The sequence below is a fragment of the Zonotrichia leucophrys genome, chromosome 2 (assembly GCF_028769735.1).
Source record: "Zonotrichia leucophrys gambelii isolate GWCS_2022_RI chromosome 2, RI_Zleu_2.0, whole genome shotgun sequence".
Classification (NCBI taxonomy): Eukaryota; Metazoa; Chordata; class Aves; order Passeriformes; family Passerellidae; genus Zonotrichia; species Zonotrichia leucophrys.
The window spans coordinates 93,395,618-93,409,924 of NC_088171.1; the positions used below are offsets into that span (position 1 = coordinate 93,395,618).

The 14,307-nt window shown below is 42.4% G+C and overlaps 1 long non-coding RNA gene across 1 annotated transcript; it reads left to right on the plus strand.

Moving 5' to 3' along the window:
• Window positions 1-328: 328 nt before the first annotated feature.
• Window positions 329-9,268, plus strand: LOC135443249 (uncharacterized). The gene is made up of 3 exons (XR_010438912.1): window positions 329-385; window positions 7,267-7,386; window positions 7,915-9,268. It is a non-coding gene; the product is annotated as an uncharacterized LOC135443249 (long non-coding RNA).
• Window positions 9,269-14,307: the final 5,039 nt, after the last annotated feature.

Below are 14,307 nucleotides of genomic sequence, written 5' to 3' on the forward strand. Positions count from 1 at the left end.
CTCCTTCCATGCCTGCCTGCAGCATTCTCCTGGAATACTGCTTCCACCTCCTACACCCCAGTTTCCTACCATGAGCTGACACATATGGTGAGCCCAGGTTGTGTAAAGAAAAAAAGAAAAGAAGAATAAATGATGGCAGCAAGGCAGGGCTTTCTGTAGGGGGATAAAATATAAGAAAATAAAGATAGTGCAGAAAGTAATCTTACCCCTAAGGAGTTGCAGCTGGGCTAATTATCAAAGATTAGGAACAGGCCTGACTTTAACAGGCCACAGGTGTAACCAATGAGAAGAAGAGTGCTATAAAAGAGTGGGTTGGCTGGTTGTGATGGGAGTTGGTTTGCTACTTTGTGAGGAGGAAAGAATGCTCTTGAGAAACACCAAGAAGGTATGAAACTTTTATGATAGAAGACAAGAGTATGGAACTTTTGCAGTAAGATGACAATGGGTTTTTTTGTTTGGTTGGTTTTTTTTGTGTGTGTGTGTATTTTTTAATTAGTAGCACTACTACCAAGGCTACTGTATCATTCCTACTTTAGTGCTTAGGAGACTGGACCTGTTTTGAGGTAGGGAAGGTGCAAACTAAACTCAGGCAGATCAGTGCTTCCAAGACTAGGTTAAAACAGCAAAGTGCATGGTTTACCATTCCTTGTTCCCTAGTCAGGAGGTAGAGCATGATTGCCCAGGCAGGCTGCTGTTCCTGCTCCTCCAGCTACAGTAATGCCTGGGTATTGACACTATCAGAGTGTAAGCCTAGCCTGTAAATACAGGGATGTTTCTAATCCCAGGGTTCCATGTCCTAGTGCAGAGAGTACTGGACCACCATTGCGGAGATCCCAAACAATTAACTCCCAGAGTCTCCAGAGACTCTTCTCTGCAGTTTACAGGCAAAGCCTCACCATGGAGAGTTTGCTGGCTTTGTAGGAAGGTGTGATTTTCATCCTTTCCTGTTGACCCTTACTCTCCCTAGTCAGTTCAGCGGGGATGCAGGTGTCACTGGCATCTTTCCCAGTGGCAGGGATGCTTGAAGAAGTTCAGCCCCTATGGCAAGTTATCTGAAACTGCTTGTGATGACTTTACCACTTTCCATGTTGTGCCAGTGTGAGAAATTGTTTTACTGTCTTGTAACCTGAATTAGTGAAAGGGGATTTGTGTCATTTCAGTAAACTGAATTTTGTCTTTTATTCCTCCTTGCCTACCAATAGAGGCACCTTGGCACAGCTGAGGAGGTGCCCAGTTTAAACTGCAACAACAGAGGCAGCTGCAGATGGGTTTCCTGTCTGATCTCAGTGGCATTCCCCCAACTCTCAGGAGCAATTTGTGCCCTGGCTGTTCCCAAGCAGTCCTGGCTATGTTTACAGGACCTCATAACCTCACTTTAGGGGCACTGATGCAAATGATCACAAGGTAGGTGCCCTAGTTAGGATTGCACCCCAGCAAAATCATAGAACAATCAGGGTAGGAAGAGACCTTTAAGATCATCAAGTCCACCTGTCAGTCCAGCACTACCACTGAAACCCCTAAACCACGAAACCACACCACCCAGCACCAGATCCAGATGCTTCTTAAACACTTCCAGGGATGGTGACTCCACCATCCCTGGCTAGCCTATTCTGAAGTCTGATCATCTTAACAATGAAAATTTTGTTCTAATATCTAATTTGAATTGCTCCTGTCTCAGCTTAAGACCATTTCTTTTAGTACTCTCACTGTAGGCACAGCAGAAGAGATTGGCTCCCACCACAACACAATCTCCTTTCAGGTAGTTGGAGCAGTGCAATAGCACTGCAATGTTTTACATCACACATGCAGCAGGTGCATGGAGATGGAAAGAGACTACATGATCTGCTAGAGCAGGAGATCTTTGAAGTAACTTTACAAGTCTTTCAGAGGATAACTGATTTGTCTGCCAAAAGAATGGGATATGTGTGGTTTTGTTGAAGACACTTTTTCTCTAAAGGCTGCTCAAGTTGTTGTAGCTCCTGACATGACAGAAATGCTGACAAGAGTAGTGGGCTGGATTGTGTGTGGGTTAGATGGCTGCAGGGGATGTTGCAGCATTCAGAGCTTGTGTTTAACTGACAGTAACAGAGCAGGGAGGGAGGCACTAAGAGCTTCAGAAGACATTGATCAGCAAGACATTGATACAGAAAGGGCTGTGGAGGGGAAATGTCTTTAAAACTGCAGCCTTTATGCATCAGATTAACCATTAATTGAACAAAGTAACTTTTGATGGACTTTTGACTCCACCTCTTGCAGGTCTATATTATCATGGCACATTACAAGCTGTACTGACTTACAGGATAACAAATTCCTGCTTCCCTGCGTGTCTGCTGCCCTTGTCCTCCTTCTCAGCCTAAATCCTGTCATCTCCTGTAGATAAGGCAGGTGTCAATATGAGTTGTTGCCAAGCCGTGCACACTGTCATAAGGCAGGGTATTTATAGTCTCAAGTGTTGCATGTCCTCCCTGGCAGCTTCTCTAGCCCTTGTATAATGGCTTCAGCACTGAAGAATTTAATTTTTTTTTCCTGAGAAGCAGTAGAATGATAGTATCAACATCAGGAAATGATCAACTGAATGATCCTCCTGAAGACAGTGAAAAGATTTCAGATGCCAACAGCAGGTGTCAGACTGACATTCAGGTTACACCCTGGAGTCATCCTGCTGCATCAAGGTGGGAGAAACCAGGTGATCCAATCTCATTTGCAAAGCTGCCTTGTAGCCTGGAGTATAAGCTTGGAACATCCTGTAAAAGACAGAATGTCTCATAAAAAATAATTGTAGGTATAAACTGCTCAGGTGTGCCCGTTGCATTTCTAAGAGATTTGAAGCGGTGAACTCTTTCCCAGCTGTGCCTGTGCAATCCCATAGATTCTGTTTCCTGCCCTGGTTGGAGGCAGACAGAACAGGGCCATGTTTTCTCATATGCCACAGTACTAGCCAGCCAGGCATTTCCTAGGGTAGTGTCACTTAAAGAAGTATTTCTTTTCAATCACTGCAATTATTATGAACATTTTGAAGACCAACAGGCAGCTAATCTGCCATTCTATGGAAATATATGAAGCACAATTAAGACACACACTTGCAATTATTTCTGAGCCCAATTGTTAATGAAATCTACACATTCATGCTGGCTTTATTTCCATTCAGCCTGAAAATAATTTATAGCACTTCCAGTTTTGGGATCTCTCCAGTTGTTTGTTTGTTAGTTAAAATTTTTACCCAATATATATCTTTCTGTTCATTTTTTATGTGTGGTGATAATATTAAATGTGACATTTAGGCCCCTCGCACTGGTCATGTATGTTTGCAAACCTGTAGATATTCCAGGACTTAGGGATCTTTTAGCATGAACCTTTAGTTAGGAAAAGAGCAGAAAACAAACAGCTAGCTAATTACACAATGATAAATATATCTTATATTGCTGGATGATTGGATGCCTTTGCATTTCACAGATGAGACAAAATTTATAGGGAGAAATGTGTGTCCTACATCAGTCCTAGTTTGGTAAAGGAAATGTCAGGCTTTGTAAGTAGTCTCCTGTTGTTATCTGTAATTGAGTCTTTTCAAACCCTTTCCTCTGTATGCTCCTATGATTATTTTAGTACCTTGCACTCAAAAAATATTTTGCCTTGGCTTTAAATAGGGTGAATATAAATGCAGCAGCAAAGATGTATGTTTTGATAAGGCATACTTTGATGGTAGCGTTAAGAAGAGAATTACCAAGAGCAGTTGATGCCTCATGAAACTCTAAAAATTAAAAAAATCTATTCAGAAAAATTTTGGTTACTCCTCTGTTTGGAAGGGGGAAAGGGGTAAAACCAGGCTTACTGGAGATAAGCCTTGGAGGAGCATGCCAGTGTTTGAGGGACAGAGCACTAGCAAGGTCCTTGCCTGCTGTCTCAGTGGAGAGAGAGGATGGAGATCCATGCAAGGGCCACTGATTTGTCAAAAACCACAGAAATGCCTGCAATGGTCAGGCAGGAAATAGGGCTTCTCCTTCCAGGAAGGTGGCAGGACCAATAACCCAGGTGAGGTACATCTACACCAGTGCATGCAGCACAGGCAATAAACTGGAATCCACAGTGCAGCAAGGAAATTTCCAACACAGAAACATGGAGGGATGAGTTGCACAACTGGAGTGTTGCAATGGAAGGCTACAAACTCTTCAGAAGGAGTAGGCAAGGAAGGAGAGGTGGTGGGGTAGCCCTGTATGTTGGTGAGTGTTTTGATTGTGTGGAGCTTAGTGATGGTGATGATAGGGTTGAGTGTTTATGGGTAAGAATCAGGGGGAAGATAGGCAGATATCCTGATGGGAGCCTATTATGGACCATACAACCAGGATGAAAAGGCAGATTAAATATTCTGTAAGCAGCTGGGAGAAATCTCACAACCACTGGACCTTGTAATCACGGTAGACTTCAACTCACCAGACGTCTGCTGGAAATACAGCAAAGAGAAAATAGTCTAGGAGGGTCCTGGAATGTGTGGAAAACAAAGCTGGAAAGAAAGGCAACTAGGGAATGTACCTGCTGGGCAGATAGTTTTTAATATTGGAGGAGGAATTGGTGGATGATGTGACAGCTGAAGCCTGTCGGGCAGATAGGAGGGTTAGACTGAAAATTAAGTACAATTCCTTCACTGAAAGGGTTGTCAAGCATTGGAACAGACTGCCCACGGAAGTGATGCAGTCACCCTCCTTGGAGGTATTTAAAAGGCATGCAGTTGTGGCATTTAGGGACACAGTTTAGTTGTGGACTGGGCAGTACTGTGTTAACTGTTGGACTTGATGATCTTGGAGGTCTTTTCCAGCCTAAATGATTCTATGATTATTTTATCATCTATTTCCATATTCCTCTTGCTGCTAACATTTTTAGCTGGCATATTTGTGTAAAACCAGGATCTTTGTTGCTAAAGAGCTCATTTGCTTCTGCTACTTAGCTCTCTCTCATGAAAGCATAATCCTTTGCATATCCCATCACACTTAGACACTTAGGATTTGTATAACTTGAGATGCTGAACTAGGGGCAAAAGCAGATCATTCCTAAATGAGCTGTCTATACTGGCATCTTGTTTTTCCCTGTTCTGTACAAGGTATTACTAGAAACATGTGGAATACACTGAGTGAGATACTGAATGGAAACTTAACATTTTAAAGCATCTAAAACAGGTATGTGAGCATTGCAGTTACTTGGGTCACCTGTCCCCAAGGCAAGCTCCATCAGCTTTAGGGTATGTGAAATCGCATTTCTACTGGGGATGTCAGATGTCTTGGCAAGCCTCTTTTTCTTACCATTGACTCCAGCTTAATCAATCAATGCTTCCTGATTGGTCTCTAGCCCTGTGATATTAACTAGTACCTGTAATTGAGGTGGTGAAACTCCACAGAAATTATTTGTGTTGGCTGAGGTAACTGAAGAAGACAGATTTTCTTTGTAGCAATGAAGTGGATGAAATGAACCTGTATAAAAATAAATCTGAAGTAGTTCTGACCTACATTTCAAGCTGAGCATGATTCTCTCTCCTTTTTAGTAGTTTGAGCTTCTCTCAGCCTTTATTATTCTTACTTCTTCCCCTGCAGAAGCTACTAACAGTCCTTCTATCAATACCAATACCTTCCATTCAACCTAGCAACCTCTGCTGCAAAAATTATGTTCTTTAAATCTCAAAAAGCATTCTCAGAAGCAGCAGATTCTGCAGAGGTCATTGACCATATGGTGTGTCAAGAGCCTTTAAGAGAGCATGCTAAGCCTAAATGGTGAGTTATAACTTCTCACACTGTGATAGCCTGAGAGATAGGGAGAAAGGGTGAGAAATGTGTAGGAAAACTTATCTTCAACCATACTGCTTTGGGACCAGAAAAGGTGGAATATATAGTGACTAAAGAGAACACTAGCAGCAATTACATGTGAATTTTAAGTGCAAAACAAGCTCTCCAGGTACACTGAGCTAGTAACCTTTTGAATTTCAGCCACTTTTATGAAAAGTTTGGCATGTGGCTAGAACATGCAGGAGTTTCCTTTCATACACTAGACTTGAACTCTGATGTGTCCTGTAGCAGTAATATTTGGTATGATACTTTTCCCTTTGCACAAGCTTCTTCCCATGGACGAGCTTGCACAATACAGTCTGAGAACCTCTGCACACTTATGTTGGTAAACCATTTACAGAACTTTTGCAGAACAGTGTTCTAAACTGAAATTGTGTTGATCTTTTTCACAGTCTGGAGAATTGCTCAGCTTGGTACAGTACTATGTGGTGGGGACTCTTTTTTTGGGGTTTATTTTGCACTCATCTTTGCACCCACTTTGAAAATCCAGTTATCTCCAGATTCATGAGAACTTCCTGTGAGGATGAGATCTTTCTAGAGCTCTCCTTGCCATTTCCAAAGTGCTCGAGTTGGCTTAGTTGTTTTGTAAAATAAAACAAGGAACTCTGGTCATCTCTGGACAGCTTATGGAAGTTTTACAAATAAAATACAGGGGACTTAGCAAGCAGGGAAAGCAATGTGAACAAACTGCAAGAATGTCCTAGCTGCATGTTTCTAATATAAAACAGCATCAGATGTGGTATTGCAATGTAATAGGAATTTACTGACAAAATGAGATTTCCATTTCCGGGTCTGACCATAACAGGATATTAACATAAGAGTTGACTAACACAATAAAGTTGAGGTCGCATCAGGTTTTCTGGATGGATATACTTCATCAATGACTTTGGAGAAAATTATTTTTAAAAGTGCTATTTTTTCATATTCAAATCATCACTCTTCAAGCCTGAAGAAAAATCCTGTGCAATAGGATTATCACCAATACACACAACCTCCTTTCATCAGCACACACGCATATGTTCCGCGGAGTAGGTTTGCTTCCACATATGGCCATTTCAGTCTCAGTGAAAAATGGTATCTTTAAGCTATTAATTCCAAGCCCTATTTTTAATTCCTAAGAGGGCTGGTATTTGGGGACTAATGCCACTACTGAATCAAATGTTTTGAGAGGTTTTGGTTTGTTAAATGGGCAAGAAACAGTTCTTGCCATTTATGGTGGCCCTCAGGGTACTGCAAGGAAACCTGCCAATGACTGAGGGTATTATTTCACATCACCTAATTCAGCAAAAAAAAAAAAAAAAGGTAAATTTACATCAGTAGCTTTAAAAAAGCAGGAGAAACATGGCCACACCACATGTGAGAAGTGACTGTTTTTCTATGAATGACTTGAATGGCCCAGTGATGAGTAGTGAGACCAGCTCCGGGTTCCCCCACACAGAAAAGGTTGGAGTGAGTCCAGAGGAGGACCATGAAGATGATTAGAGTGCCACAGCATCTCTGCTATGAAGACAGACTGAGAGATTGGGGCTGTTCATCCCGGAGAAGAGAAGGCTCCAGGGTAACCGTATAGCAGCTTTTCAGTACCTAAAGGGAGCTTACAGGAAAGCCAGAGAGGGTGAGACCTGTACAAAGGCATGTAGTAGACACGCAGTGGGATAAGGGGCAGTGGTTTTAAACATTTAGAGGGTAGGTTTAGATCAGATATTAGGAAGAAATTCTTTACTGTGAGGGTGGTGAGGCACTGGAACAGCTTGCTCAGAGAAGTTGTAGATGCCTCATCCCTGGAAGTATCCAAGGCCAGACTGGCTGAGGCTTTCAGCAACTTGGTTAAGTGTGTGGCATCTCTGCCCATTGCAGGGGGTTGAACTAGATGATCTTTAAGGTCTCTTCCAACACAAGCCTGGGTTACTGGGTGATAAGAATGATGAGCATGTGGGGGCTTGTGTCTGTGCTAATGAGCTCCCTGAGCCTTCAAAGGGTCTGTGGAGCACCTTGGTCACTATGCAGTGATGGAGAGTTATTTGCTAGCTGGCACTTGGCAGCTCAAATCCAGGAGCAGCTTTTTAATGCAATGTTTGCTTTCCAGGGCTGAGAGTGGTCCCTGGCACAGTTTATTTCTGGAATTTACACTAAGCCTAAGGGTGCTTAGTCTCTCTTCCCTTGCATGGTGAAGGGTGCTCAGAGAACTCCTCCAGTACCATGAAATCGCTGGACATTTTGCTGCAGAGGCAGTGACCTGAAGCCAGCAGCACCAAGGGAACACTGAGAACAGTAAGAGGAAAAACACTTGTAAAATTCCTGAGATAAGCCACAAATATGAGGAGGCTGTGAAAGGAAAGCCTGACTTGAAGTTCCATGGAATGCCATCAGCAAAACCAGCCTAAGACGTTTCTGCTCACCCTATTACCACATTTCATAGTCACTTGACTGGTTTGTACTGGTTTTGGCTAGGGCAGAGTTAATTTTCTTGGCAGCAGCCTATATGGTGCCATCTTTTAGGATTTTGATGGAAACTGTGTTGATAATAACATGGGTGTGTGTTAGCTACTGCTGAGCAGGGCTTACACAGTGTCAAAGCTGCTTTTACTTCTCGCATTGATGCACCAGTGAGTGGGCTGGGGGTGGGCCGGAGGTTTGGAGGGGACAGACATGGGGCAGAGCTGACCACTGTGACAAAAGGGACATCCCATACCATACAACAATGATCAGCAATAAAAGCTGGGGACTGGCCAGGCACTAGTTGTCTCAAGGACAGCAGTTGCTATTTCTTGCATCAGTTGTCTTTCTTGTGTGCTTTTTTTGTTATTGATTTTGTGTGTGTGCGTGTAGGTTTGTGATGGATTTTTGTTTGTTTCTTTTTTAGTATCCTTCCCTTTTTACTTATTAAACTGCGTTTATCTCAACCCATACATTTTCTCACTTTGCCCCTCCTATTCTCTCCCCAACCCATGGTAGGGGTGAGCAAGCAGCTGTGTGGGGCTGAGCTGCCCACCAGGCCTAACACACAAACCAGGCTGTTACATCTCTTTGCAGGGCTGTACTGAAATCCAGGTGAGGAGATCCATATCAAAAACAAATCAGTATACCATGATATTGAGATCACACTCATAAAGAGCAGATGGTCCAGAAGATTCACAGACCGTCTTTTAACTTGCTGTGAATGCTTTAGACTACTCTGCCATTTCTCTGATCTCAAATCACCATTGGAAAGACCACACACTAACTAAATGTATTTACTATTAGGAAAGAATTACCCACACAGGTCTTCAGAATGTAATCAGTGATCTGCAAAGCACAAGTTTATGAATAACTATTTGCAGTTTTCAATCTCCAGCCCACATTTTGATCTCAATTACAGATGCCTCCCAGTCAGGGGAGCAGAAACAGGACCACATTATTTAAGGCAGGACATAAAGGTTGCAAATAGAAAACTGTGTGACTGGCTGTAATATTCACAGTTTACAACCTGTGTTTTTCTGTCAGCAGTATAGGTCAAATGGTATTATTACTGTTCCCCCTCTGGACAATTTATATAACAAACTAGTGCAACAAGAACAACCTATTTCACAATCAGCCTGAAGTTTGCTTTTGGCATAGCAGCACCAGTTCTCATCAAGTTCAAGTGCTTAAATGATCTCTGAAAAGAATTACTGATTACTTCCACAGGGGAATAATGAATTTAGTTAAGGATTTTTGGAAGCATTTTTCCCAGTTACCAACCTTGGCTGTCATTTTCTGTAACACCATTTCTCAAAGAAAAAATCAGAATATTACGATTATGTGCAGTAAAGCAGTGTCAGGGACAAGCTCTTCTTCATTTCAACAGAAAGGATCCATTTAGCAGCCTTCAGTCTGCCCCTAAGTGGTTAATGTAGTGTTCAGAACAGGTTTTTATTACCCTTTCTTCCTTCCATGCCTCACTGCTCACACACTTTTTTTTTTTCCCTGCAACTTGATGCTTTTGGTTCCTTTCACTGTGTATTATCTGCTGCTGGCAGTAATCTTAGCTCTTCAACTGACAGAAAAATTATGAGGTGCTCAGTACAAGATGACAATTTTCCTTCCCTCATTCTAATTCATTCGTGCCTCCATCAAGGAACTGGCATCATCTTTTCAACACATTAACAGCTCTCTGCTGATAGAAAGCATTAGTCCCCCATTCTTCAGCAAGAGGTCAAAAATTATTTTTGTTTTGTAACAACCCATTAAATTTTGTGTTTTGGAAAATTCCATTGCTCTCTGATTTCAAACAGCTAGGCTGCTGCCTCACTTGGCACAGAGGGAAGAGAGGGTTTGCTTGGTGAGACACCAAGTGACACAGGCAGCTAAAATTCTTTCCTAGACAGAACCATAGTCTACCACTAGCCTAGCTGATTAGTTTGGGTACTTGCTTGCTTTTCTTTTTGTTGTTTTTTTTTTTTTTTTGGCCTACACTTAAGAAAGTCTCTTCATTTTGAAATTCACACAGAGGCTCCTGGCATTGTTTTTCTACCTTTAAAATAGTTTTAAACTAAATATTGCTGTAGGCTTTTTGAGAGTTGCAAGAATCTGAGTTTATATATAACCAGAGAAGATATAATCTCTTTCTGTATTCATGGCATGGCTTGGCTTTATTCAGTTTCCTATACAGCTGAACTTATCTGGGTAGACAAGTGACTTCTCTTATTCACAGGTAGCTTCATCACAGGAAACCTTGGTCAGTGTTACCCACACTCGTTTCCATTCAGTGTAGCAGAAGCTGAAAATCTTTGTCAGAAAACTTGCATTAAATTGTTCAGTGAGCACAGTTGTGTTTCTGATGGGTGATAGGACCTGAAATGAGCCTGGCACCAGACAGAGGGGTCTGTAGAGACTGAGGCTGTGCTGACCCTGCCAATGTCCCCAGGCTCTGGAGCAGAGCCCAGCTGACCAGCTCAGTTCAAGGACACATGAAGCTGGCAGTGATGCTCCTTATGCTGCAAACAGATATATGGATATAGGGATTTTCCTACCTTTCTTTTAGTTGTAGCACTTGGAATAAGTTGAAACCAAATAAGGAGAGTTAGAGGTGGAAACAACCTGGTTAAAAATATCCTATATAGTGAGTATGCAGTAAAATATGCATACTGCAATATTTGCAGATAGGGCTGGGAGGAAGCCGAGGTAGAAAACTGGTTTTGGGTGAAAATAGAAGCTGAAGAGCTAATTCAGCATTCACGTTAGTACTTACACCTTAGTGCCCTGGAAGAGAAATCAGACTCCAGAGATCTGCAGCAGCAATAGCAGGACACCCAAAAGACAGGGTTTGAGAAAGAGAAACCCATTCCTTTGGGGCAGAGGTGGGCGACAGAAAAAAACTCACTAATATTTTGAAATTGTTGAGGAGATCCAGCTTTCTTCTAATGCGTGTGCCGGCCACAGTTGCTTCACGCCTGTCCAGGGAGTTTTGAGGGCTTCCTGATGAGGAGTATAACCCTTCTGCCCCTTGCTGAGCACAGTCTGACACAAATCAGGCTGACTGCTCCTTTCCAACAGCAGTGTTGTAGGCACATTTCCCAGGAAACTAGGGGCTCTGTGAACCTTTACTTTATTACTGCTACCTTGGGAGTAACTGTATCTATTTCCGGTTTTACATCAGACAGCATCTGAAATTAATGTTCTTTAATAAACAGTAAAATGTGTGTTGTCATCATCTCAGGGTGAACACAAATACACTCAGACCTTTGGCAGATTTTTTTATGCTCTACCTGCACCTAAGAGTGATCTTCAGATTTTGTCCCATGCTGTCCTGTATTGTTGGATTTGAGTATTCAGCCGTGATTCAGCAAAAAGAGGGGGGAAACTGCCACAAAGACTTCACTCCTCCTCACTCTTCCCAGCTGCACACACCCAATCGACTCATTTCCTTTCCCAGCAAAGGAATTAGGCCCCCGCAAAGCTGTTATTTCCAAAACAAGGATGTTCAGCCATAAAACTTTTGGGGTTTTTGTTAGGGAAAATGTGCCAGATGTCCTTGCTGCACAAGGGACGAGCCTGGAGACGAGCACACAGCATACACCAGTTAGTTTGGGGAGATGCAATATCTGCCAATGTATTTAATGCAACACATGCCAGCGCTCTGAGTGCAGAATGTGCCAAAGCTGCTGAGCTGCGAGACAGCAGGAGATGCTCACCCCAGGGGATGGAAGCTGCCCAGTGAGGTCTTTTGAGTTCCCTGTAGTACTTACACAAAGTAATCTCTCCTGAAGCAACTTCCTGCTTCACCGGACTTACAACCCTCCTTCCCTTTTTTTCCAAGGGCATAAAATGATCATTTCCTTCTCATTCCCTTGGATGACCCACCTAGTTTATGCTAATTCCCTTGTGAAGTGCAGCTTCTCCCTAGAGACCTTTCACAGAGCTGGCAATGTTTTCCTGTGTACCAATGATTTCCCCATGAAACAGGCTTGATTTGAAAGAGAAAGTGTTTCCTTGAGCTGCCAGCTCAGTCAAGTCTCCAGCAGCTGAGCTGGCTTCCTTCCACCTTAAGCTGAAATGACGCTGGTAATCAAGGGTCGTGCTGACAAGCTCCAGGCTCCGGCTGCGCCTGTGTCACCGAGTGGCCACCAGCTGACGCTCTAAGTGACAGCTTGCTCTCTCTGGTGGCTCTGACACACGGGACAACCCACGGCAATGAAGCCAGCAGAGTTGGTGGCGGCCTGTGCTGCAGAGGGGTGCCAAGAGGCAGGAAAAGCACTTAAGACTAACTAAGATGTGGAGATACCTACTCAAGTGAAAACACACCATCTTTAATTAATTTTCAGAGTGTGAATGCACTAAAAGACTGTTTTGTTAAGGACTGGACAGAAAAAAAAATTCTCCCCTTTACAGCTTTTTCCACATGCATAAGAAATCCCAAAAGGAAGACTAAAATGCCTTCCTCCTCCCTAATATGACACCATGGAACATAAATTCATGCATATTCAGACACAATCTTACAGGTGAAAAAAAATATAGCAGCACTGAATGAGACAGTGCAGAATGCCACTAAATTACACATGCCATGTAATTTGTATTTTTCTTCCTTGGCAAATCAGTGCTAATCTCTCCTGCTAGCACTCAGTGTTGGTATTGAATGCCGAATCACCACTCAGAGCACATGGAGTTCACCTGGGGAACCCAGAGGGAATTCAATGTCCATTAGCTAGGGTAAAAGGGAAAAATGTCTTTGCTACATTTCAGCTGAACTGTTAGTGCTCTGCTAGGATTTCTGAGGACAGAAATGCTGTTTATAAAGCATCAGTTGGCAAGAAGGTGTTTCATTATTGAGGCACAGTTGAAAAATCTGGCTATTTAAAAGACTGTGAATGCTGAGCTTTTTGAAAGCCTGACTTTTCCTTTTTTGTCACTGTTTTTTTCTTCTGTCACTTGTTATTCTGAAGTGTTAAGTGTTTCTGGATGTGTCTCCAAAGCTTTCTTGGTTTTTGCTGATCTTTTTCACATCTTCATTAAATAGAAGCATGTTAAGGAGAGTGCAACTTTTTAATATATCTCATAAAAACTGAAATACTGCAGGAAAATAACAATGTCATTCAGTTTTCCATCTGAAAACTGAATTCCATCCATTAGCTATTCAGGAGAGCTCTGTATCTAATATTACAAAGCATGTATGTGATCTCCTCACAAGGTGGAAGAGAAGATTTTGCAGTTGAGTTTTATGCTTGTCCTTTGCATTTACTGGCTTTTCGTTCTCTTTTTCCCTAACTGCTCTTGCTCCTGGAGGAGCCATAAACTTTGCTTCAGCCCTGCATGAGAGCAGTATAGCAGCCACTCGTTCTTCTCGTGAGTAAGGAATGACACCTTGTGGCTGCAAAGTGCCAAAATAAAAATAACCCAATTACATTTTGAATAATCTGTCCATTACCTATAGGGCAAAGTTTTCTTTACCTGTAATTTCTTTGAGGAGCCAAAGAAATATCAGTAGAGATATGGGTTTGGGCTTTTTCATTTATGTTTTTATATGGTTAAGAACAATTAAACTTCCTGTCTCCCAGGGAGAGAAAATGCTTTGCTCACCTAGCAGCCAGACACAGTTTTTTTACTCAAGCCAGACTGTGCTCCAGGAGAAGTTAGCCCAAGGATCATCTCACTGGGAGATTTCACTTCTAGCCCTTTGTGGAATTGGAGGAACAATTTTTCTCCATAAAACCATTTACAAGAACTGGCCAAGCAGGAGTAGGATGATCTCCCAGCAGACGTTTTTGAGATTATTAGCCCTGGTCCGTTAGCCCCCTGTCAGACCTTTGCAGGGCAGATCTTAGCCTAGGGAGCAGAAGAAATGTGTGATGGTGCCATCCTGATCTGGGGAAAGGATGAGTTTTGGCTTCAGCATATTGTTTCTGCTGCCACCATAAAGTTTAACAAATAACCTTTGAGATTCTCTTTAAATCACTGGTTTCTTAAATGTCCTCCTACTAGCAAAAAACATGGCTCAAAACCATTTTAGCTCAAGGAAATGGAA